This window comes from Triticum aestivum, chromosome 6A, assembly GCF_018294505.1.
Source record: "Triticum aestivum cultivar Chinese Spring chromosome 6A, IWGSC CS RefSeq v2.1, whole genome shotgun sequence".
NCBI lineage: Eukaryota > Viridiplantae > Streptophyta > Magnoliopsida > Poales > Poaceae > Triticum > Triticum aestivum.
Genome location: NC_057809.1, coordinates 279808706 through 279832847, shown reverse-complemented (window position 1 = coordinate 279832847; position 24142 = coordinate 279808706). Strand labels below are relative to the sequence as shown.

Sequence of the window (24142 nt, the reverse complement as noted above, 5' to 3'; positions counted from 1 at the left end):
TTCAAATTTGTACAAACACAGACACAAACTCGACGATTTTTATTCAAATTTGTAAAAAAACAGAAAACAAAGTACGCCTACTACGCCTAGCCCTACTATGCCGTTGCCGCCGCCCGCCTTCTACATGCCGAGAAGCCTATAGAACCGGGTGTAGTAGTTGTCGTTGTCGTCGCCACCGCCGCCCTACGTTCCGCCGGAGCCGCCGCCGTCCCTGCAGCACTTCTGACCAGGGTCGCCGACGCGCCGGGGGTTGGACGGCCCAGACGCGTCCTCGTCGTCGCTGTCGAAGACAACGCCGCCGCCCTTGTCGCGTTCGCGGCACCGGGCCTTGATCTCCACGTAGGCCCGGGCTGGCGCTCCACCTGCTCGCGGACATAGTCCGCCTTCGCCCACTTGAGGACGGTCTCGTCGGCGGCGGTCATCTCCACGTGCTCCTTCTTGACGTAGCGCAACCCCAGCTCGGTCTTCGACCGGACGAGACGGAGGGGACGAGGGGAGGGGCGGCCGCCCTCGTTGATGACTAGGGCGCCGCTACGGGTACGGTGCCCAAGCGGCGTCTCCTGCAGCTCCGTCTTGACGGGGCGGAGCACCGGCGACCTAGAGGAGAGCGAACGGGAACCCCACGATGAGAAGGTCGCCTCCTCCATTCATCGCGGCGTTGAAGAACTACCACGGCGGCGAGAGAAGGACGGGGCGCTGGGTACTCGAGGCGCGGCGTGTTGCCGGTCTCGATGTGGTCGAGGACGCCCTCGAGGGTGCGGTCGGGCACGCCCCACCATTCGCGCCGCCCGTCGGCGTAGAGGCGGCCGCGGGGAATGGTGTCGTTTGCGGAGGCGACCTGGTCTTCGTGGCGGTGGTCGAAGTACATCGTCCACGGCGTGTGGCTGTCGGTGGCGTACCTCGGCTCGTTTCGCTGCGCCTCTGACAGCGACGAACGGATGCGGTCGATCTCGGCGCGCCGTTCAGCCCCGGTGGGCACTGGGGGCACCGGGACGCCGTCGGCGCTTAGCCTCCACGAGCCCGGCACCCGCATGTCTGGGCGAGCCGGGTAGTTGGCCTCGTAGAGGAGGTGATGTAGGGCAGAACCCTAGATGCCTGATCTTTCACGAAAGGAGTGAATCCCGCGAAGAACACGAGGAACAAGGAGAAACACAAGAGAAGCACGAGGAAAACACGGGAGAAATCACTCAAACCAACAAGATCTGGTTACACATGTGCTAGATTCTCAAAACATAAAAAGATACAATATCCACGATAAACAAGGGGCAATACAAGTAGCACGTTCTTCTCCGTGAGGAGGTCTTGAGGGGTCTTTTCGTGAGGGGTCTTGAATCCACTTGAGGGATCTTCCCCGTAGAGGTCGTGAACTCCTAAGGAGAAGTGGATTAAGTGGAGAGCAAAGCTTCTCAATGAGATACTACTTTGCTAACCCTAAAACGTAGGTAGAAGAAGAGTATATATAGTCTCGGGGGTGAAAGGGTACACGGGCCTCAGCCCAAGTCACTGCGCACAGGCAGGGCCGGAAGTTTCGGGCGAGGCCGGAAGGTCCGGGAGCCGGAGGTTCCGGGCCAGGTTCCGTGGAGGGTCCGGCCTAACCGGAGAGTTGGCACGGGAGATGGACAAGGAAGATATAATTTAGGAACTCAGCAGAAACCTCGCCTAACCCTGAACTCGGGAGGACTTGTTCATCACCATGGGGAGCCCAAGTGCTTTTGGTTGAGAAGAAGGATAAGTCTCTAAGGATGGTTGTTGATTATCGTGCATTGAATGAGGTGACGATCAAGAACAAATACCCACTGCCGATGATCAATGATTTGTTTAACCAGCTGCAAGGAGCAAAGGTGTTTTCAAAGATCGATTTGCGATCAGGATATCACCAGCTGAAGATTCGAGAGAAGGATATACCAAAGACATCACTCACCACACGGCACGGGTTGTATGAGTATACGGTCATGTCATTCGGACTGACTAACGCCCCTGCCTATTTCATGAGCATGATGAACAAGGTGTTCATGGAATATTTGGATAAGTTTGTTGTGGTGTTCATAGATGATATAATGGTATACTCGAAGAATGAGGAGGAGCACAAGGAGCATTTGTGTTTAGTTCTCGAGAAACTCATGGAACACCAGTTGTATGCCAAGTTCAGCAAATGTGAGTTTTGGTTGAAGGAAGTCAGATTCCTTAGACATGTATATCAGAAGAAGGTGTAGCAGTAGATCCTACCGAGGTTTGGTCAGTTACTGAATGGTTGGCACCCACTTCAGTTTGCGAGATCCGCAGTTTTCTTGGACTCGCAGGATACTATCGGAGATTCATTGAAATTTTTTCCAAGATTGCGAAGCCAATGACGGAGTTATTGAAGAAGGATAGCAAATTTAAATGGACGGAAGAATGTGAGGCAAGTTTTCAGGAGTTAAAGAAACGTTTGACGACAACTCCAGTACTGATTCTGCCGGATATACGTAAAGAGTTTCAAGTGTACTGCGATGCCTCTCGCCTAGGACTTGGGAGTGTGCTTATGCAAGACAGAAGAGTTGTTTCGTATGCCTCACGACAACTAAAACCGCACGAATTGAATTATGCCACACATGATTTGGAGTTAGCAGTTGTAGTGCATCCGCTCAAGGCTTGGAGACATTACCTTATTGGAAATCGTTGTGATGTGTACACGGATCATAAGAGTTTGAAGTACATTTTCACACAGAAGGAGTTGAACCTTAGGCAGAGGAGATGGTTGGAGCTTATAAAGGATTATGATATGAAGCTTCACTATCATCCAGGCAAGGCCAGTGTCGTAGCCGACGCTTTGAGCCGGAAGAGTTATGCTAATACCCTAATAAGCACGAGATTGCCAAAGGAGTTAGCAGGATCTCAGGGAACTTCGATTGGAGATTGTTCCTAGAGGTTTTGTTGCAACAATAGAGGTTCAGTCTACATTGTTAGAAAAGATTCGAGAAGCTCAGAAGGATGACAAAGAGATTACTGAGATAAAGGAGAGAATGGGCAAAGGAAAGGCCAAAGGTTTTCGTGAGGATGAGCACGACACCTTATGGTTTGAGGACCGTATTTATGTGCCCAATAACACAGAGATCAGGAAGTTAATACTTCAGGAGGCTCATGACTCACCATACTCGATACACCCCGGAAACACCAAGATGTATTTGGATCTGAAGGAGCGTTTCTGGTGGACTGGTATGAAGAAAGATATTGCCGAGTATGTAGCCGTATGTGATGTATGTCAGAGAGTGAAGGTTGAACATCAAAAGCCAGCAGGATTGTTACAACCTATGCCGATACCCGAATGGAAGTGGGATAAACTTGGCATGGATTTTATCACCGGATTACCCAGGAGCAAATCAGGATATGATTCTATATGGGTAGTAGTTGATCGCTTGACCAAAGTGGCTCACTTTATCCCAGTGAAAACCACCTATACAAGTGCGAAGTTAGCCAAGATATACATGACCAGGATTGTATGTCTGCATGGAGTTTCAAGGACCATAGTATCAGATAGAGGAACACAGTTTACCTCAAAGTTTTGGCATCAACTACACCAGACTTTGGGAACAAGGTTGGAGTTCAGTACAACATTCCACCCACAGACGGATGGACAGACCGAGAGAGTCAACCGGATTCTGGAGGATATGTTGAGGGCCTGTGCGCTAGATGATGGATCTAGTTGGGATGACAATTTGCCCTACACGAAGTTCTCATACAACAATAGCTATCAAGCCAGTTTAAAGATGGCACCGTTCGAAGCCTTGTATGGACGAAGGTGCAGAACACCATTGTTATGGGATGAAGTTGGAGACCATCCGTTGTTTGGACCAGATTTGATCAAGGAGTCTGAAGAAAAGGTTAAGTTGATTAGAGATAGACTGAAGATAGCTCAGTCCAGGCAAAAGAGTTATGCAGACTCGAAACGCAAGAAAATAACCTATGAAATTGGAGATAGAGCATATCTACGAGTGTCACCCTTGCGAGGAGTGAAACGTTTTGGAGTTAAGGAAAAATTAGCCCCGAGATTTGTAAGACCGTATCGAATTTTGGAACATATGGGAGAAGTTGCCTACAAGTTGGAGTTATCTGAAGGACTGTCAGGAGTTCATGATGTGTTTCATGTTTCCCAGTTGAAGAAGTGTCATGCTGAGATGGCCGATATACCACTAAGAGATACGGTGCCCTTGGAGGCGATTCAGTTGGACAATGATCTGACCTATGAGGAGAAGCCAGTCAGGATTCTTGAAATTGCCAGCCGAGTCACCCGCAGCAAGGTTATCAAGTTTTGCAAAGTTCAGTGGAGTCACCATACCGCGGAAGAAGCCACCTGGGAACGAGAGGATGATCTTCGCAAAGACCACCCGCACCTATTTTCTAGCCAACCCGAATCTCGAGGGCGAGATTCATCTTAAGGGGGGTAGGTTTGTAACATCCCAAATTTTCAATTTGGAATGTTATACATAGATCATTCATGCATATCATATTTTATTGCATTTTGTTTCGCGATCCTCGAAATCTTAAGCAACTCAAGGACCCTCGGAGAGAGAGTTGGGGATTTCCCTGTTTTCATATTTGAGTTTTATCAAATATTGAAATGAGGATTTTTGGTTTTAATTATTTTTCTCTCCGAAAATATTTCATATTAAAATATATGAGAGGAGATAATATGACTTCTCCAAAATAAATGAAATATTGGAGGAAAAATATTAAAATCAAATATTTGATTTTATTCGGAGTTTATTGCTATTTTATTTGAATTAGAAAAATTGCATGTTTTTTCAAAGTTGCATTTTAGGGCCAAGAAAATGTTCATCTCGTTCTAAATATTTTATTCAGACGGTGAAAATTTGTTTTGGCATTTTTTTTAGTTTTTATAAGATTTTTTTAGTTTCGGCGAAAAAAAAGTTTCCTCCGTTGACTGGGCCGAAGCCCAAGTCAGTCGGCCCACCTCCCCACGCCGTCTCCTTCGAGGAGAACGGGAGCGCGCTGCCGCCCGCGAGGCCGAGTTCGGCCGGGACTCTCCTTCCCCGCGCCGCTTGCCCCCTCGCCCAAGCAAGCACCCCCCTCCTATAAGTACCCCGCCTCCGCCCTGATTTCCGCCACCACGGTCGCACCCCGCCGCAAATTGGATCCGCCCCGCGCCGCCCCGCCTTTGTCGCGCCGCCGCCGCCCGTTTCCGCGTCGCCGTCGTCGAGCGCCGCTGCCGCGCCGCCCCTGCCACCCGCGCCGCCCACCGCCGCAGCCCCGCCTCGCTGGAGTCGCCGCCCCGCCTCGCCGGATCTCGTCGGAAGTAAAGCCGTCGTTCGTTTTTTTAAAAGAACCGATCCGGTTTTTTTAGGAAACCCTAAGTTTTTCTGAATAGAACAGTTCGTCGGTTTTTCCCAGTTTAGTTATTTAGCGGATGTTCGTCCGTACATTCGTTTTAACGAACGGTGTTCACTCGTTAGCTGCGGACAGCGAACGTTCGTTCGTTAGCCTGTCCATCAGTTTTTCTTTTTCTCGGATTTTCCGTGATTATTTTCGATCGCGATTTCTGATCCGATTTTCGTTTTAGTTTATCTTTTTGCTCGTTTGTCGGAATCAGGCGATTCAAGCGCCTAGATCTTCGTCTCGAAACCCTCTTTCTGTTTAATCAACTTGAACAAGGTTTTGATACTGTAAAATTTGACTTTAGTCCAGAATAGTTAATGGACCTTGTTTCTTTCGCAGTTTGAGTTTCGTTGCCCCGTTTGATTTGATTCTTTTTGCAAACCGGGGTTCTTAAGTTGAACTTTCTGGTTAGACCTTCTTATTTGAGCTTTATCCATGCTTCTTTGCTTGATTGCTTATGTATGCTATTGCTTGCTTGCGATAGAACACCCGAAGTGCGAAGCGTGCTTCTTCGAATCTTTAGGTTTTGCGGATCATTAGCAAGGCAAGTAACACTTTGATCATACCCCTTTACCACCCAGTTTTTATGCATTAGCTCCAATCCTCAAACATTGCATGATTAGGATGTGATTAACTTGTGGGTTGGGAAGTAGTTAATGAGGTAGAACCTATTGTCATGTTATTATCAAACCCTTGGGAGTTACTTCTATGTATTGCTTATATTGCTATGCTAAGCTCGTAGACGTGGTTTGGGTGAGTGAAATCATGACAGATGTGAGATTGTTAATTAATGGTTCAACTTAAGGTGGCAACTTGAATACACATCTGGGTGGATTATTTGTCGGGCACCTAGAGAATCCAATGCTGTCCTAGGATATACCCGAGTACCTGTGTGATAATCCTAAGGTCCGCCACCCAGGCTCAAAGGGAACTGAGATATTTCATGCTAGAAACTTCCATGTGCAGCCACATGCTATTATGGGCTCTAGCATAGCTGAGTAAGTTACATGAGCTCTCGGAGAGGTGGATCAGCAGGTAGAGGGATGTAGGTTGGTATGGTCTGCCCGGAGTAAAGAGTAAATGTTTCTGAAAGACTGTGTCTCGGTCATCCATTTCTCAAACACCCCGTAGTGCGAGAAATCCAACGGAGGAGATCGGGTGTCGGTGTCAAAACCGGCGGATCTCGGGTAGGGGTTCCCGAACTGTGTGTCTAGGCGGATGGTAACAGGAGGTGGGGGATGCGATGTTTACCCAGGTTCAGGCCCTCTTGATGGAGGTAATACCCTACGTCCTGCTTGATTGTTCTTGATAATATGAGTAGTACAAGAGTTGATCTACCACGAGATCGAAGAGGCTAAACCCTAGAAGCTAGCCTATGGTATGATTGTATATCCTCTCTACGGACTAAACCCTCTGGTTTATATAGACACCGGAGGGGGCTAGGGTTACACAGAGTCGGTTACAAGGAAGGAGATCTACATATCTGAATTGCCAAGCTTGCCTTCCACGCCAAGGAGAGTCCCATCTGGACACGGGACGAAGTCTTCAATCTTGTATCTTCATAGTCTGACAGTCCAGCCAAAGGATATAGTCTGGCCGTCCGGATACCCCCTAATCCAGGACTCCCTCAGTAGCCCCTGAACCAGGCTTCAATGACGACGAGTCCGGCGCGCAGATTGTCTTCGGCATTGCAAGGCGGGTTCTTCTTCAAACTCGAAGTACCTGTTAAATAGTGTCCGGCTTCTCATAAATGTTGCGCTTCTTGGCTTTTGCATCCAATAATGGCCATCTTCCACGTGTCAAGCGAATGTGAGGAGCCAGGGTGTTTTTACATTTACCACCCCATCTATGTGAATGAAATGTCTATTAAAGAGACGAGGATCCTCAGATCCAAACCACACCATCCTCCCTCAGCGAGCATTCATCGGTGCACGCCTGAAAAAATCCATCCCAACATGGCCGGCCAGCGCAGCTCCTCCTCTCGCTCCCGCATGCCCAAGCCCGGAGACTGGGAGAAGTGTTCTGTCCCGCACAGCCAATTAGTGAAGCTACAGATCCAGGGATTCCTCCCTCCAGCGTATATGGTCCCGGTTCGAGCCGGGCTCGCCACCTATAATGGCGGGGAGCAAGCAGAGAGCTTTCCCAACCCCTCTAAGGGAGAGCGGGTACGCCTTGTCCCTTATTTGTTAAGGGGACTCGGATTTCCAATCCATCCATTTCTTCGAGGGCTCCTGGAGTTCTACGGCCTCCAGTTGCACAACCTCACCCCTGCCTCCATACTGCACATCGCTAGTTACGTAGCCCTTTGCGAGCTGTTTCTGGGTTGCGAAGCTCATTTCGCGCTGTGGAAGAAGTTGTTCTGCCTTGTGCCCCATACACAGAGGGGATCAATATATCAAGTGTGCGGAGCCGAAGTATGGCGCATCGCCGGGACAGGATACCTATCCGGTACCTCGAAGAAGACGTCGGAGGACTGGCCTTCGGAGTGGTTTTATATGGAGGATGTTCCTCTCCCGGATCCTATCCAGATTGGTCTTCCTGAGTTCGACAACGCCCCTTTGAAGAAACGCCTAAGCTGGCGCCCACGGAGCCCACATGAGGAAGATGATAGAGACGTATTTTATCTGATGGGCCGGATAAAGTTGCTGGCCAAATCAGGACTGACCATAACCAAGGTTATGGCAATATGCATTATGCGAGGGGTGCAGCCACTTCAATATCGAGGCCACCCCATGTGGCACTTCAACGGGGAAGATGATGCCACTCGCTGTGGGCGCAAGGGACCGGACTCAGTTGCTGCTCTAGCAAATATTCTATCTGATCTGTATAAGGGGGAAGAAGAGGAGTTCCTCCGTGTCAAGCCACGGGGTGGATTCTCCATGAACAACCCTTGAAGCTGGGTGAGCTTCCGCTCTTTTTACTTCCATCCTACCCTTGTTTTCGTGATAAATATTTACCTTGCTGTTTCATCGCAGGAACCGCATAAGGCGGTAGGGGAGATCAATAGCCCACCTCCACAACCGGAGGATCCTGAGTGGGTCCTCGACCCCGGCCTGAAAGAGGATCCGGACATATTCGTGGAGCTGATTGATAGGATTTTCTATCAGCTAAGTTGTGATGACGCCATGGTGGCCATTATAGCCGACTACCCTAGGCTACTCCCAGCCTCGCAGGTAAATGAGACCAGAGTCCCAACCTTTGAAAAGGATTTCCTTTTATGCACTTCACCTACCGTATACAAACGGTGTTTTATAGGGAAGGCCCTCGGGACGCCATGCCAAGCCCACGGCGACTCGCCAACAAGGGGTTTCAAAGCCGGACAGGCTAAAAAGGAAGGCGGTCCGGACGGAGACGCCGGCGCAGAGGTATGATGCAACACCTCACTCCGTGGTTGTCGTCTTTAAAAACATAATAACACGTGTTTCCTAGAAGGAAGAACGCTCACCGGACAATATCCGGAGAGGTCACCGATCACGCCTCTACTAGTCGGGCTCCAGGGCCAGACACAGAGGCGAAAGCTAACACGAGGTACACACCGGATGCTCCTTCTACAGAGGATGCGGATAAGATATCCGCTACGAATTCTAAAGTGGAGAGGCCATGAATCACAGGCGTCGCCGAGCCGTACTCCGTGACGCTAGTTTCTCCCGAGAGGCGTTTGATGCATTCAACTCGGGAGATGCGTACATCCGTGCTGCTCAAAATGGTCTCGCCAGAGCCACGGACCAGTATGTAAAGGATGTACGGGTAAGAAAATTTGATGAGTATATATATCAGTAGCCCCTGAGACTTGAAACAGTTGGCACAACTGATTTAAGGATCATTTATTGTGCAGGTTCTTATAGAGAAGAATACTCGACTGTCACAGGAGCTGGAGGAATGCAAGACCCAACTTCGGGCCGCCGTTGCCGCATTGAAGGAACCTGAAGAGTCCCCAGTTGGTAACATTTGTTTCAAAGAATGATAGGTACCATATAGTGTGCGGCATGGCTGCAGATCTAACAATAGATATTGCAGATGACTCCGGAGAGAATCCGGAGGACTAGCATGTCGTACGACAGCTAAAGGCTGGCGAACGCGTGCTGAATAAGGTCATGCGGGAGAAAAACAATCTCCAAGACACCAATACCAAGCTGAGCGTGGAACTGAAAGATGTTCGAGCCCAGCTTGCGGACTCCGTGAAGGAGAATAAGCGGCTTCGACGCGACATTTTTAGTAAGTGCTTGAACGAACCCTTAAAAGAGTGCTGCGGAGAAGCCGGCTAACAGAGTTATGTCTGCAGGTATGCTGACGGGTCGTCCCGTGGAGGAGATGCCCGGGTCTGCGGGTGATCTTCTACCCGAGCTCTCACAACTGCACGAACAAGTTCGGCAGGTGATGCAAGGTATTGCCCGGGCCTTGTGGCCATCCGTCTCCCTGCCAGCAGGCATTGGAGAGCTTGCGGAGAAGCTCAAGGGAGCACGGCAACGCTTCCAATTATGGAAGATATCGGCCTGCCGTCAAGGTGCCAGGGAAGCCTGGGCCATGGTGAAGACGCGGTATACCAAGGCTGACCCAAACCACATGGCCGAGGTCGGACCTGTGGGGCCCAATGGGAAAGAGATCCCTGTTAGCTTAGTGTATGGGCAAGTAGAATTAGCCGCAAAGTATTCCCAACAGGATTGTAGGCTAGACAGCCTGTTGGATGATATAGAAGAGGAATTTAGTCAGTCTACATGACTATGTAATTAAAGTGACATGTATAATGCCTTCTAGCCGGATTGTAAATCATTTGTCATGGCGGACCTTTTCGCTTCAACCTCGGGACCCGATAGTCCGGAGTGTATCCGAATACCCGCTCAGTTATATAAGAACCGGGGTATGCGTGGAAACCAGTCGTAGGGGTCATTAGTGATTGAACAGACAAGTACCCAACTAGTTATGTTATATTACATGGGTAGCAAGAAACATCTTCCAGGGAGAATAGTTCCGTTAAGGGTTCCTTTCCCTGGGTACGCATGCCCTAAAGTGCAAGTCCGGACTGCGAGAGGAGACGCAGGCAAAAACATCTAGGGGGCACATATGGAAAATAAATAAAAATCATCTTTTGTTCACCCACCGAATATTCCCTTAAGAACGCTAGCTTTCGGCTTCACCCAGTCTAAGGTACACATCCGACAGACCCGGCAGTAACAATCGTAGAGGTGCTCCCCTTATGCCCTAGCCGAATTAACGGGAACTTAGGGCATAAATACAAGTGCCAGGCAACCCAGCTTGGCCAAAACTTAAGTCATATCGATGCATATAATGGCGAAGAAAAGGTACATGTGGAAGAATAACACATGTGCAGGGCATGAAGCCCAGATAAATAATTAAGCTTCTGTGTATGAAGCCCGCAGGTATAATGAGCGCGGTTAGCGCGTCAATAGTGTGCAAGCAAGGCACAAGTTGGCCCTTGAAGGCCTTGAGAAAGTATAAAAGAAAGAAAGAGAAAAAAGACAGATAATGTATATGCAAAAAATGGACAGAGGAAGGAGACGAACATAGAGTCCGGCACTAGGCATAGAATCTTCGGAGCCTGGCTGCGTTCCATGGGTTCGGCTCAAGTCGATTATTCGATGCATCCCGCAGACGGTATGCTCCACCGGTCAGAACTTGGTCAATAATGAAGGAACCTTCCCATTTGGGCTCGAGCTTGGTCTTTTTCTTCTCCGGCAGGCGTAGAACTAGCTCGCCAACGTTATAAGTTTTGGCCCGTACTTCTCTGCTTTGGTATCTGCGAGCCTGTTGCTGATAGAATGCGAAACAGGCTTTTGCCACATCGCGCTCCTCCTCCAGGGTGTCCAGACTGTCCTGACGATCGAGCTCGGCTTCTCTTTCTTCGTACATGCACACTCGAGGTGAGTCATGAATTATGTCGCAGGGCAGAACCGCCTCTGCGCCGTACACCATAAAGAAGGGTGTGTATCCGGTAGTATGATTCGGCGTGGTCCGCAGCCCCCAGAGTATGGAGTCGAGCTCCTCTACCCAGTGCGTGTTAGACTCCTTTAAGGACCGCACTAATCTGGGTTTGATGCCGCTCATGATAAGACCATTTGCTCGCTCAACTTGGCCGTTAGTTTGTGGGTGATAGACAGAAGCATAATCAAGCTTAATGCCCATATTGCCGCACTAGAGTTTTACCTCGTCGGCCGTGAAGTTCGTGCCGTTGTCAGTGATGATGCTGTGGGGGACGCCATAACCGTGTACAACCCCGGATATGAAGTCTATCACCGGTCTGGATTCGGCTGTTTTAACAGGTTTGGCTTCTATCCATTTGGTGAATTTATCCACCATGACCAGTAAGTATTTTTTCTTATGGGTTCCCCCTTTAAGGGGTCCAGCCATGTCAAGCCCCAGACCGCGAAGGGCTAGGTAATGGGTATTGTTTCGAGGGCGGTGGGTGGCATGTGGCTTTGGTTTGTAAAAAGCTGGCAACCGATGCAACGTTGGACCAAGTCCTGTGCATCTACCCGGGCCGTCGGCCAATAAAAACCTGTACGGAAGGCCTTGCTTACAAGGGCCCGGGCTGCGGCGTGGTGGCCGCCGAGTCTGGCGTGAATTTCTGCCAAAAGCTTCCGCCCTTCCTCTTCGGAGATGCACCTTTGAAGGACTCCAGTAGTGCTTTTTTTTATACAGCTCTCCCTCGTGGACCCTGTAGGCTTTAGATTGCCGCACTATGCAGTGTGCCTCATTTTGGTCCTTGGAAAGTTCCTGCCTAGTTAGGTAGGCCAGGAATGGTTCTGTCCATGGGGCGATGATGGCCATTATTACGTGGGCTGAAGGTGTTATTTCGGTGGCAGAGCCTCCGATTATGTCAGAGTGTTCGGTATCGGGCATTTTGGCCGGGTCTGGACTATTGTTACTGGTGTCCCCTTCTCATACCACGGATGGCTTAAACAACCTCTCCAAAAAGATGTTGGGGGGGGGACCGCATCACGTTTTGCGCCGATGCGGGCGAGGATATCCGCCACCTGATTGTTTTCCCGAGCCACATGGTGAAATTCGAGCCCCTCGAACCAAGCTGGCATCTTTAGGACGGCGTTGCGATGGGCCACCATCTTCAGATCCTTGGCATCGAAGTCTCCATTTATTTGGGATATTGTGAGGTTTGAATCCCCACGCACCTCCAGGCGTTGAATGCCCATGGAAACTGCCATCCGAAGACCGTGTAACAGGGCTTCGTATTCGGCTGCGTTGTTGGAGTCTGTATACAGTATCTGTAGTATGTATTGAACTATATCTCCGGTTGGGGACATCAGGACGACGCCAGCACCCAGACCATCCAGCATTTTGGAGCCGTCGAAGTGCATGATCCAATTGGAGTATGCACCGTACTCTTTAGGGAGTTCGACTTCCGTCCATTCGGCGTCAAAGTCGGCCAATACTTGCGATTTAATGGCTCACCGGGGTTTGTATGTTATGTCGAACGGGAGGAGCTCAATGGCCCATTTGGCAATCCGGCCCATGGCGTCGCGGTTGTTTATAATATCATTAAGTGGTACTTCTGAGGCTACTGTAATTGAACACTCTTGAAAGTAGTGTCGCAGCTTCCGGGATGCCATGAATACCGCGTAGGCTATCTTTTGATAATGTGGGTACCGTGATTTGCATGGAGTGAGGACATTGGATACATAATATACCGGCTTTTGAAGGGGGGATTTATGTCCACCTGTTTCTCGTTCGACGACAAGCACTACGCTTACAACCTGATGAGTTGCCGCAATGTACAACATCATTGGTTCGTCGATGTTTGGCGCAGCCAGGATTGGGTTGGTTGCCAGTATGGCTTTTATTTCTTCCAATCCGGCTGTGGCAGCGTCCGTCCACTCGAAGTGTTCGGTGCGCCGAAGGAGGCGATAAAGGGGTAATGCCCTTTCTCCTAAGCGGGAGATAAAGCGGCTTAGAGCCGCCACACATCCGGTTAATTTCTGGATTTGTTTGAGGTCCGTTGGGATAGCCAACTGTGACAGAGCTCGGATTTTGACCGGATTTGCTTGAATTCCTCTACTGGAGACAATGAAACCCAGGAGCTTTCCGGCTGGTACACCAAAAATGCATTTTTCCGGATTGAGCTTGATGTCGTATGTTCGGAGGTTGTCGAATGTGAGCCTCAATTCGTCTATTAGAGAGTCGACGTGTTTGGTTTTGATGACCACATCATCTACGTATGCCTCTACTGTTTTGCCGATCTGTTTCTCCAGACATGTCTGAATCATGCGCTGATATGTTGCGCCGGTGTGTTTGAGCCCAAAAGGCATTGTGTTGAAACAAAAGGGGCCGTATGGTGTGATAAATGCCGGTGCGGCTTGGTCGAACTCTTCCATCTTGATTTGGTGGTAGCCGGAGTATGTGTCGAGGAAACACAATGAATCGTGTCCTGCGGTAGCATCGATAATTTGATCGATGCAGGGGAGGGGGAAGGGATCCTTTGGGCAAGCCTTGTTGAGGTCCTTGAAATCAACACATAGGCGCCAGGATTTGTCCTTCTTTGGTACCATCACCAGGTTTGCTAGCCAGTCCGGGTGTTTTATTTCTCTAATGAATCCGGCCTCCAATAACTTGGCTAGTTCCTCTCCCATAGCTTGTCTCTTAGGTTCAGAGAAACGCCGAAGAGTCTGCTTGACCGGCTTGAATCCCTTTAGAATATTAAGGCTGTGCTCGGCCAACCTGCATGGGATTTCTGGCATGTCTGAGGGGTGCCAGGCGAATATGTCCCAATTCTCGCGCAGGAACTCTCGTAGTGCGGCGTCCACGACGGGGTTTAACTGTGCCCCGATGGAGGCTGTTTTTGTAGGGTCCGTTGGGTGGACATGGAATTTGACTATTTCATCCGCTGGTTTAAAAGAGGTGGACTTGGATCTCTTGTCAAGTATCACGTCGTCCCTGTCCACTATGGAGCGTAGCGCAGTTAATTCCTCGGCCGAAAGGGCTTCGGATAATGCCTCGAGGGCCAATGCGGCTGTTTTGTTTTCGGCGCGGAGTGCTGTGTCCGGATCACTAGCGAGTGTGATGATTCCGTTGGGCCCGGGCATTTTGAGCTTCATGTACCCGTAATGGGGTATGGCTTGGAAGATCGTGAACGCCTCCCGCCCTAAAAGGGTGTGGTATCCGCTACTGAACGAGGCCACTTGGAATGTAATTTCTTCGGACCTATAGCTCTCCGGCGTGCCGAATACCACATCTAGTGTGATTTTCCCAGCACAGCGTGCTTCCTGACTGGGGATGATTCCTCTGAAGGTTGTGATGCTTTGCTCAATGCGGTTCCAGTCTATTTCCATTTTTTGAAGAGTTTCCTCATAGATGAGGTTTAATCCACTGTCGCCGTCCATGAGTACTTTGGTGAGTCGAAAGCCGTCCACAATTGGACTGAGGACCAGTGCAGCTGGTGCTCGGGCTGTTCGGAATTTAGGTTCGTCACTGGCATTGAAGGTAATAGCCGTGTCACTCCATGGATTTATTGCTGCTACGTGGCAGATTTCGGCAAGGCCGCGAAGTGTTCACTTGCGCCTATTATTTGATGTGAAGGTTTCAAAGACTGTTAATATCATATTGTTATCCCCGGGATGGTGCTCTGTGGCATCTGGGATGAGAAGATCCTCACCATGTTTGGCCACCTGCCGGAGTACCCAACATGCTCTAAGGTTGTGTGTTGGTAAGGTATCCAATGTACTATGAATTTTGCAGGGTCCGTTGAGCCATCCCTCCAATACGGTTCCACACCCTGTAGAGGGTTTTTGCTTCTTTGTAATTAACTCGGGTGTCTTATGATAGTGCACCCTTTTACTTCGGACTGGGTGTATATTTGGAGCCGGATTATCCCAAAATTTCGTTTCGGTTTTCCAGGCGCTTTCCATCGCACAATACTTTCGTACTATGGACACCAAGTCAGCGAAGCGTGATATGTCACGGCGACTTATGGCGTTAAGGATTCCCTTGTCCGTGCAATTATTGTGGAAAAATGAGACTGCGTCTTCCTCGCGACAGTCCTTAACCTTGTTCGTCAGAAGGAGGAATCTGGCCCAATAATGATGTACTGTTTCTTGGGGCGCTTGCTTGATGTGGGAAAGATCGTTTATGTTTGGGTGGGTGTGTGTATTTGAGTCCGAACCCTTACCTGATCTGAGACCCAGGGGCCGAGGAGTTTCCAATCTTGGAAGTTCGGGTTCCGGGATGTTGCCCGATAAGTCTGGACCGCCGCCTGACTCTAGGTTCAGGGCTTGGGTGATGTCCTCCTGTAAATGGGTATCCGGCTCGGAGAGCTCAGGAATCCGGACATAGTTAGTCCTCAAGATAGAGGAAGAATCGCCGCATTGTTCCTACACCACCGCAATATGATGGGTGACCGGTGGAGAGTTAATCTCCCTTTGATCGGGTTTAAGCCCAATCCGATCATAGTCCATAGCGACTCCCAAGGCGGCGATGCGATCCAAGAGCTTGTTTAGGGATGAGAGCTCCATTGGATCCATCTGCTCGGCAAATTCCGAGCCGACGTGGAGGCTGTTTTCGATGACCCGAGAAGTCATTGTCGGTGCAGCAGCCGAATGGGCGGTCATGATGAAACTGCCTAGCCGGAGAGTTTGGCCGACAGCCAGGGCTCCCCCGGTGGTAATGTTGTTTTTAAAAATGCGACGAGGCATCCTTCCTTACGGTGACGGCACAGTGGAACTCTCAATGAAAGCACCAATGTCGGTGTCAAAACCGACGGATCTCAGGTAGGGGGTCCCGAACTGTGCGTCTAGGCGGATGGTAACAGGAGGCGGGGGACGCGATGTTTACCCAGGTTTGGGCCCTCTTGATGGAGGTAATACCCTACGTCCTGCTTGATTGTTCTTGATAATATGAGTAGTACAAGAGTTGATCTACCACGAGATCGAAGAGGCTAAACCCTAGAAGCTAGCCTATGGTATGATTGTATATCCTCTCTACGGACTAAACCCTCCGGTTTATATAGACACCGGAGGGGGCTAAGGTTACATAGAGTCAGTTACAAGGAAGGAGATCTACATATCCAAATTGCCAAGCTTGCCTTCCACGCCAAGGAGAGTCCCATCCGGACACGGGACAAAGTCTTCAATCTTGTATCTTCATAGTCCGACAGTCCGGCCAAAGGATATAGTCCGGCCGTTTGGATACCCCCTAATCCAGGACTCCCTCATCGGGTCTTTTGGGGAAAAGTGCACAAACCTCTACAAAGTGTACAATCTAATCATGGTTAGCCGTGTCCCTGGTTATGGACAATTCTTGAGTATCTAGTACTTGGATTATCATATGTATCTCGTCACTCTAAATTAATATTGTTGGGTTGATAATTACTTTTAATTGGGATTGAGTTGGAGGAACCTTCTGAATGATGTTTCAACTACCATGATAGTTAAATAAAATCTATTCCTTTGTTGTAGGGAAAAATTGGCTTTTCACAAAAACTATAACCATAGAGCTTTCCACCAGCCAAATATGCATGTAGTGATAGCATTATTCTGTTCTTGCTCTACTGTGTTATATTGCCAGCATATTCCATGTGCTGACCCGTTTTCGTGCTGCAACGTATTATGTTACAGACTTTTCAGACGAGGAGTAAGGTTCATTAGGTCGTTGTCGTGCAGCTCAGCTATGTCATTGGTGTTGATGGACTCACTCTATCTTCCAAGCCTTCCGCTGTTATCGTATTAGATGGCCTTAAGCCATATTTATTGTAATAAGATCTCTTTTGAGACATTAGATGTAATAAGTGTGTGATTGCTACTCTTTTATAAATCCTTCGAGTACTGTGTGTGTCAGCATTACCGATCCAGGGATGACACTGAAGCACAGAGACTTGATCGTTTGAGGTCGGGTCGCTACAGTATCTCTACAGAGTCGAGCAACAGAGGGGGTGTGATGTGCTGTGAGGTGTCGGTCTTTGGTCATCGATCACGTTGATCGAGTCATCGATGATGAAGCAGGGGCGACAAGGACAAGGTAGGGGTCACTGATGGATCACTAACCAACCTATACTAAGCAGTTTAGGATAAGCAGGTAGGGTACAACAACAGGTACAAAAGCAGGCTATGCATCAGAATAGGAGCAATCAATTACAGTAGCAAAATCTAATGCAAGCATGAGAGAATGGAATGGGTGATATCGGGATGATCAAAGGGCGACTTGCCTAGAAGCTCTGAAGACAAATAAGAACCTTCGACGGTGAAGTAGTCGAGCACCGGTTCAACCGCGATCTCGGGGTCTACCAGAAAGAAGTAACAGAGGGGGAATATAATAAATAACAGAGCAAACAATGCATCGCAAAGTAAGACAAAGCAAAACGTTGTGCTGGGGTGACCTAACGCAGTGCTTCACGATACCGGCGAAGGGGGAAAACATCCAGGAAAGTTTTCTCGAAGTTTGCATTTTCGGACAGGCGGACCGGAGGGGAAAAGTTCCATGTTCCCTATGCTAGGTACGTGTGGCACACGAATAGACTGCGCATTCGGATTCGTCTCGTCGTTCTGAGCAACTTTCATGTATAAAACTTTTTCAATCGAGCTACAAATTATTTTCTGTGAATTTTCAAAGTTATAACAATATTCTGTAATTTACTTTAATTCAAAAACGGAATTATGACGTCAGTCCGACGTCATCATGACATCAGCAGTCAACATGGCGTTCACTGGTAAAACTGACAGCTGGGCCCCGTCTATCATAGACTAGTTAATTAAACAAAATTTAATTAAAACTAATCTAGTTCATTAGGCTAATTAAGCAATGTTAATTAAATTAATTAATTAATTCTATTTTTAAATTTTAAAACTAGGGGCTGGGCCCCACGTGTCTGTGGCCCAGAGGCCATAGCGGGGCGGGTGCGTATCAGGCGCAGCGAATGGGGCGGGCGCCCTCCCGAACGGCCACGGGTGTGCGGGCGCATCTGGGCACCGGCATGGCCGGGCCGGGGCCGCGTCGGCGCGGGCTAGTGCGAGGGGAGGCGTGGGGCTAGGCAACGGCGGGGGCCGCTGAAAGAACATGCGGTGCCCCACTACAAGAAATATGTCAATTTGTGACCATCACTATTGATCACTGAAAGGTCATTGTTTTTCATTTGCGACCTTTTTGTGACCAAAAACAGAAGGTCAAAAGCTAAAACAGAAGGTCAAAACCTAGCGGTCGTAAACTGAAATTAACGACCTTCTCTGTGAGAAGGTCATGGAATTCCACGACCAAAACAAAAGGTCGTTAATCCCATGACCTTCTATTTTGGTCGCTAGCTCTCTGTCCAGGCCATGTCGGATCCGACGTGGCAAGCTGACGCAAAATTGCTACCAATTGAAACTATCGTTGATAAGAATCAGCCCGGTCCAATTCGGTGCTTCGCATGGGCCGAGCCCAATAATTCAGCCCTTTTACTATTATTTTTTTTATTAACTTTGGTTTGTTACATGGGCCTGGCCCAACAATTTGGCCTTTTTTGTTTTCTGTGCTTCTTCCATTTTTCTAGGCCTCGGCCTTTTTGCGGTCCATTTAACATTTCTAATTTTTTTAAGACATTTTTCCTTTCATTTTTTGTCCAGTATTGTGTGGGCTAAGGCCTCTTCCAGCCCATCAATATTTTCAGCCCACTAATTCAAAGGACTGGACGATAGAGAAACAATTCAGTGTTTTTCAGTTTTGCCATCAAAGCAACATTTGTTTCTCTGTACAATCAGACATCATTTGTTGCAGTTACATCTTCATCACATTATCAATACATAAGAAGCGGCAACCAAAAGATTTGTCATCTATAACAAACAGCCAGTCAGAAAAAAAGATCACCATCACAGCTCCAGCAACTACTAATATACACTACAAGAAGGCCAAACAAAAAAGGAATCGCTGAAAAGATTATCACTAGCTTAGATATTCAGAGACCACTACCATGTTGTTGATTGGATTTGGTTGCAGCCCTTCCAGTTTGCTAACGTCATCTCTCAAGCAGCATATCTCATAACCTACAAAGAGAACATAAACCAGCATAAGAATTTGAAACTTATTCTAATTTGGAACTTCTGGTAAACGATAAACTTGAGGCGAATTAGCAGTAAGGATATTGATTACAAGCAAGGTGAAACACAAACTAAGCCCTATTTTATTGATGGATCCCAAATTGTTTAAACTAGAGCAGATTGTTCAACTTGTACAATCTAGCAGTCTAAAAAGAGAGAAATATGTTCATTCTCAGTTCAACATTAATTAGAATAGAAGTGAATGACACTAATATAAGAAGAACTTACAACAAAGTATAGCTTGCATATAATGTTAGGCACTGAGAAAGTTATGTGATTTTTACATGACTTAATATAGACAAAAAAGATGACTTCTGTCTTTGCTTGACTAATGAATCAGTACATTTTCAAGCAAAGAATCATGAAGATCACACTACAATGTCCCTAACAACGGTAGAAGCTCAGAGGTGTGACAATATTTCGTAATATATAAGCCTTGGCTGCAACTTTCCGCTTAACATGCAGATAAAAATCAGCCACTTATTGCTTATTTCATGCTTCTATTTTTATTTTCAGTTTTGTTAGGATAATTTGTATGCATAGGTACAGTCATATACTTGTTTGGAAAGTCAAGATATTCATGTCAACAATTATATAGAGCCAAACAATCATCTAAGCATACATACAGAATCAAATCGGTTATATATGTACGCGGACATTAATTCCAAGTATCTAATTGAAGCCTGCTATACACACGACAGTACACAAACGATTTTTCAACGATGCTGAATATCGTGTCGTTCCATTCACGACAGCAACACTGCTCAACTGTTTGATATAAGTGGCTGTTGCATGTCGTGTGTATAGTACTATAGTTTCATCTTCAGACCAGTCAACGCCAAGTTTCAAAGAAAATCTGATGATAAATTGCACCTAGATTTAACAAGGTGCGTACCTCCAAGTGGATGAGCCAGCTCTGAGACCCACTCCATGACCCTCTCCGCAGATGCTCCTGTCGAAGCATACTGCATCATAGCAAGCACAAAATTTCAGATAACACACTCCAATCCTGAAATTCAGTGAAGCACGAAAAACAACATCAAACTAAGACAGTAGCACGTAGGCAGCGTTGCAAACAACAAACCAAGTAATATAATATACACTACAGGAGAAACAAAAAGCAAAGCAAGGCTTGACCTGGAAGGGACATATGTGGGAGCCCTCGAGGCCCTAGAACGCCCTTCGGATCTGCTCCAGCCTCCGCTCATGGTCCTGCGAGGCAACAAAATTTAGTCAGAACAAACAAGCAAGGGCACTGAATATACTCCAAGTACTCAACTTGTTCTAACTGAATTTAGGAGTCTGTCTTTATTCTTTTCTTATGCAGTCTGAAGCTTAACTTGTTCTAACTGAATTTAGGAACAAACAAGCAAGGGCGCTACAGATCACGCACCTGAGATCAAGGGCGCTGTAGATCACGCATCAAGGCACATCTGGTCCAGTCCTCGACACCAATTCCTCCAATTGCTGCAGAAACCAAAAGCAGAAAATCAGCTCACCTGCTTCAGCAGAAAGAAGAAGCAAACAAGCAAGCAAGAAATACTGAAATAGCACTAGTGTGATCCACATCTCAATATCTCACTTTCACTTTAGTTGATCCGAATCGCAAACCACTACATCAATTGGCAACATTACTATTTCCTCTCCCCAAATCACAGAGGACACAAATCAGTATGCACAAGCGTTGGACCTTCAAATAAGCAGACTTGAATTCACTGGTAAGCATTAGCAGAACTAATATATATATTTGCATGATCTTAGTGTATCTCTACATCACATAGATTCACCCACTCTATCACTACCAATTCTACTACAAAGTAAGAATGGAATGATGCTAATCTATTAAGGGAAAGGATCTGCTCTCATCATCAGTGGTGTTCCTCCTAGGCCAAGTGAGAGGAGTCAGATCATTTGCCAACGTCAGAAAGCTAGTAGGAGCATTAGGAGATGATAACACACACAATGATATGTTTGCTTCACTCAACTTGACATAATATAGCAGCATACAAATACAATGGATCTACAATGGAGAAGGATGTATATATATGGACACGGCAAGAAAAATGGTTGCTAGCTAGCTAGCTTGTTGTCACGGATTTCAACTACACCCAACAAAGAAGAGGTGGGAAGAGGCGGAGGTGGAAGAAGGCGGCAAAACGGCGAACGCCCGTCATGGCGGTCGGTAGAGCACACGCGGGTACCGAAGGTCAAGTGACTCCACACTCTTCACTTCATCCCATACCAAGGTATCTGTTCATAAGAAAGTTTTTGCAATGGGGTTAGCAGGCAAGCAAATCAGCAAGACTTCAATCAACAAGAAGGGAAATACAATACTGGATCATGATGTGGTTATATAGGCGAAGACGAGCAGAATCTAAAAGAAACACAGCTTATATCTGACAGACAATGTAAATGTTTCCAGAAAAAATAGCTCACACACCAAGCAGCACAAAAAGAAACAGTGTATGACAATGAATAACAATTTCCTCTTCATTTGTTTCCTACCCACCTCAAGATGCATCTAATACAGATGTACCTAGGAGTAGAGCAAGCATCGGTTGAACACAATATAGGACAAGAGTTGAAGTAGCTTGCACAACCAAATTAGCACTGTAAATCCATCATAGATGGCCAACAATTTATCTACAAAATGCATCTAATTACAGAACTAGCAAGGAGTAGAGCAAAACCCTAGGAGCATCTTGTAAGACCATATTAGCAAGCACTGTAATCTTCCAGAACAGGAATCAAACATGAGAAATGTAACAACTGTTACAACAGAAACATCAGAACTAACTCCGTTGCCGGTGAATCCCTGATCTTCACTGCAGTGGCAAGATAAAAACACATAGAGTAATAAGCCTACACAGACTACATGATCATAGTGTACTAAGCTAAATCTACAAGGAGGGCATTTCCAAGGACCAAATCATCACCGAAAACATCACCAAACAGATCATGGTCCTTGATCTGTTTATAGAGGGGTCACCTTCTTGTCCTTGATCTCACTGGACTGAATCCAGGTCTTGATCTAGTCCTAGTAGTGCTGCAGCTTCTTGATCTCCTTCTTGAGGTCCGCCTCGAACTTCTCCTTCTGGTTTGCATTCTCGGTGTCATAGACCTGCCCCAAAAATCGCACAAAATCATGAGAATCTAGCGTGGGGGTTGGGGAGAGGAAAGAAGGCGGCGCGTGCGTGCATGCGTTGTTCCAGATGTTGTCAAAGACGTCGACGCCCTCCTAGACCTTCTTGAGGACGCGGTCGATCTCACCCTACAGCTTCCGACTGGCGCCCATGGCATCCGACAATTGATCTAACGGCGTCAAACCTCCTCCTCCAGCTCGCTGCTAGCGCAGGCGAGCCTCACCCTCCATCCCACGTCGTCGGCCCTGCTACGGCAGACGCTCACTACCTCCGTCCCGAATCGGACCAGCCCGAGGAGGTCGAACCGCCGCGCGAACTCCTCGAGGAACTTGGCGCGGGTCGGCGGAGGAGCCCAGCTGGGTCACGATCTGCGGCTTTGAGGAGCCCAGCTGCACGCCGGCCGCGGTCGCCGCCGCTTCCATCTCTCACCTTCTTCTCTCTTCTCCGACAAGGTCGCCGATGGGCTGTGCGGGTGCGGGATCGGTGCGGCGTGTGGTTCGGGCGAGAGAGTGGATGGGGCGACGCGGATCTAGGTAGCGAGGAACAAGAGCCACCTGAGGGCAGGGAGGCGTGGGTACTCGGGGCTCCTCGTCGTCGATGCGGGGGTGGAGGCCGGCAATGGTGCGGGGGCGGGGGGGGGGGGGGGGGGGGGGCGGTGGCATGGTGGGAGACAGAGGCGAGGCGGAGAGGGAAGGAAGGTGGCGTGTGGGCAACATGAGGGGAAAGGGGCTAGGGTTTCGTGGGTGGACGAGGATGAGAGGGATTCGGGAGATGATTTTAGACCAATCAGAAGCAATATCTCCTTAGATGATGTTAAGACCATTTAAATTGGTCATAATCGATTGAAAATAAGATTTTGAATCATCTCTGCTATTTGACGACCTAAGAAATTTGTAAAATTAAATAGAAATCAAAAGCCTTCACATTGTGTCACCAAGTGTGACCTACTTTTCAGTAGAAATAAAAAACTTTGAATAATGTAAATATCAATAAAAAGGTGTTCTAAGATATGAGTTTTTTTGTAAGAGAATCATTTTTTGAGTGTCCAAAATGATATTTTTATAAAGAACCTAGCAAATATTTGTTGCAAATTTGGATCACATCAATTTTATAATTCACAATCATAGCACATGTGGGCGGCGAGCGGCTTGAGCGTGCACGAGCGGGAGAGGATGAGGGGGGAGAGTGAGGCCGGCTTGAAGCCAAATGATCAAACTTATCGCCAAGGAAGTTTTGAGTTTTTATGAAGGACCTACCAAATATTTGTTGCAAAATTGGACCAAATCAATTTTCTAAAATACTAGGCCATATTTAATGCTTACTTGACCAAATGGTTGGGTGTCAAAAGTTTTGATCCACCTCTCGTGAAAAAGACAAATTTCCGCCGATTCAGCTGGAAGCGGTTCAAATTTGAACCGTGGCTGCCTCATAGTTTGCTATTTATTTTTCCCAAAAATCATTTTTGGTACAAAAGTATCTATTTAATCAAAGAAACAACAAAAGTTTTCCAATATTCAACCACTAGCTAGGAACAGTCATGCCCGCCGTTTTGACCGCATTTTCAAACGGGCATAGAAAATTAAAAAAACAAATAAT

General features: G+C 47.7%; 1 long non-coding RNA gene across 4 annotated transcripts; it reads right to left on the bottom strand.

Moving 5' to 3' along the window:
• Window positions 1-19001: 19001 nt before the first annotated feature.
• LOC123127438 (uncharacterized) lies at window positions 19002-23223 on the bottom strand. 4 transcript variants are annotated; one of them, XR_006462491.1, is made up of 6 exons: window positions 23101-23223; window positions 22393-22524; window positions 20797-21653; window positions 20541-20615; window positions 20299-20368; window positions 19002-19349 (listed from the first exon to the last, which is right to left on the bottom strand). It is a non-coding gene; the product is annotated as an uncharacterized lncRNA (long non-coding RNA). The 4 variants fall into 4 exon arrangements; XR_006462492.1 differs by having other exon boundaries at window positions 22340-23197; XR_006462490.1 differs by having other exon boundaries at window positions 20299-20412; window positions 22393-23196.
• Between the last annotated feature and the right edge of the window lie 919 nt (window positions 23224-24142).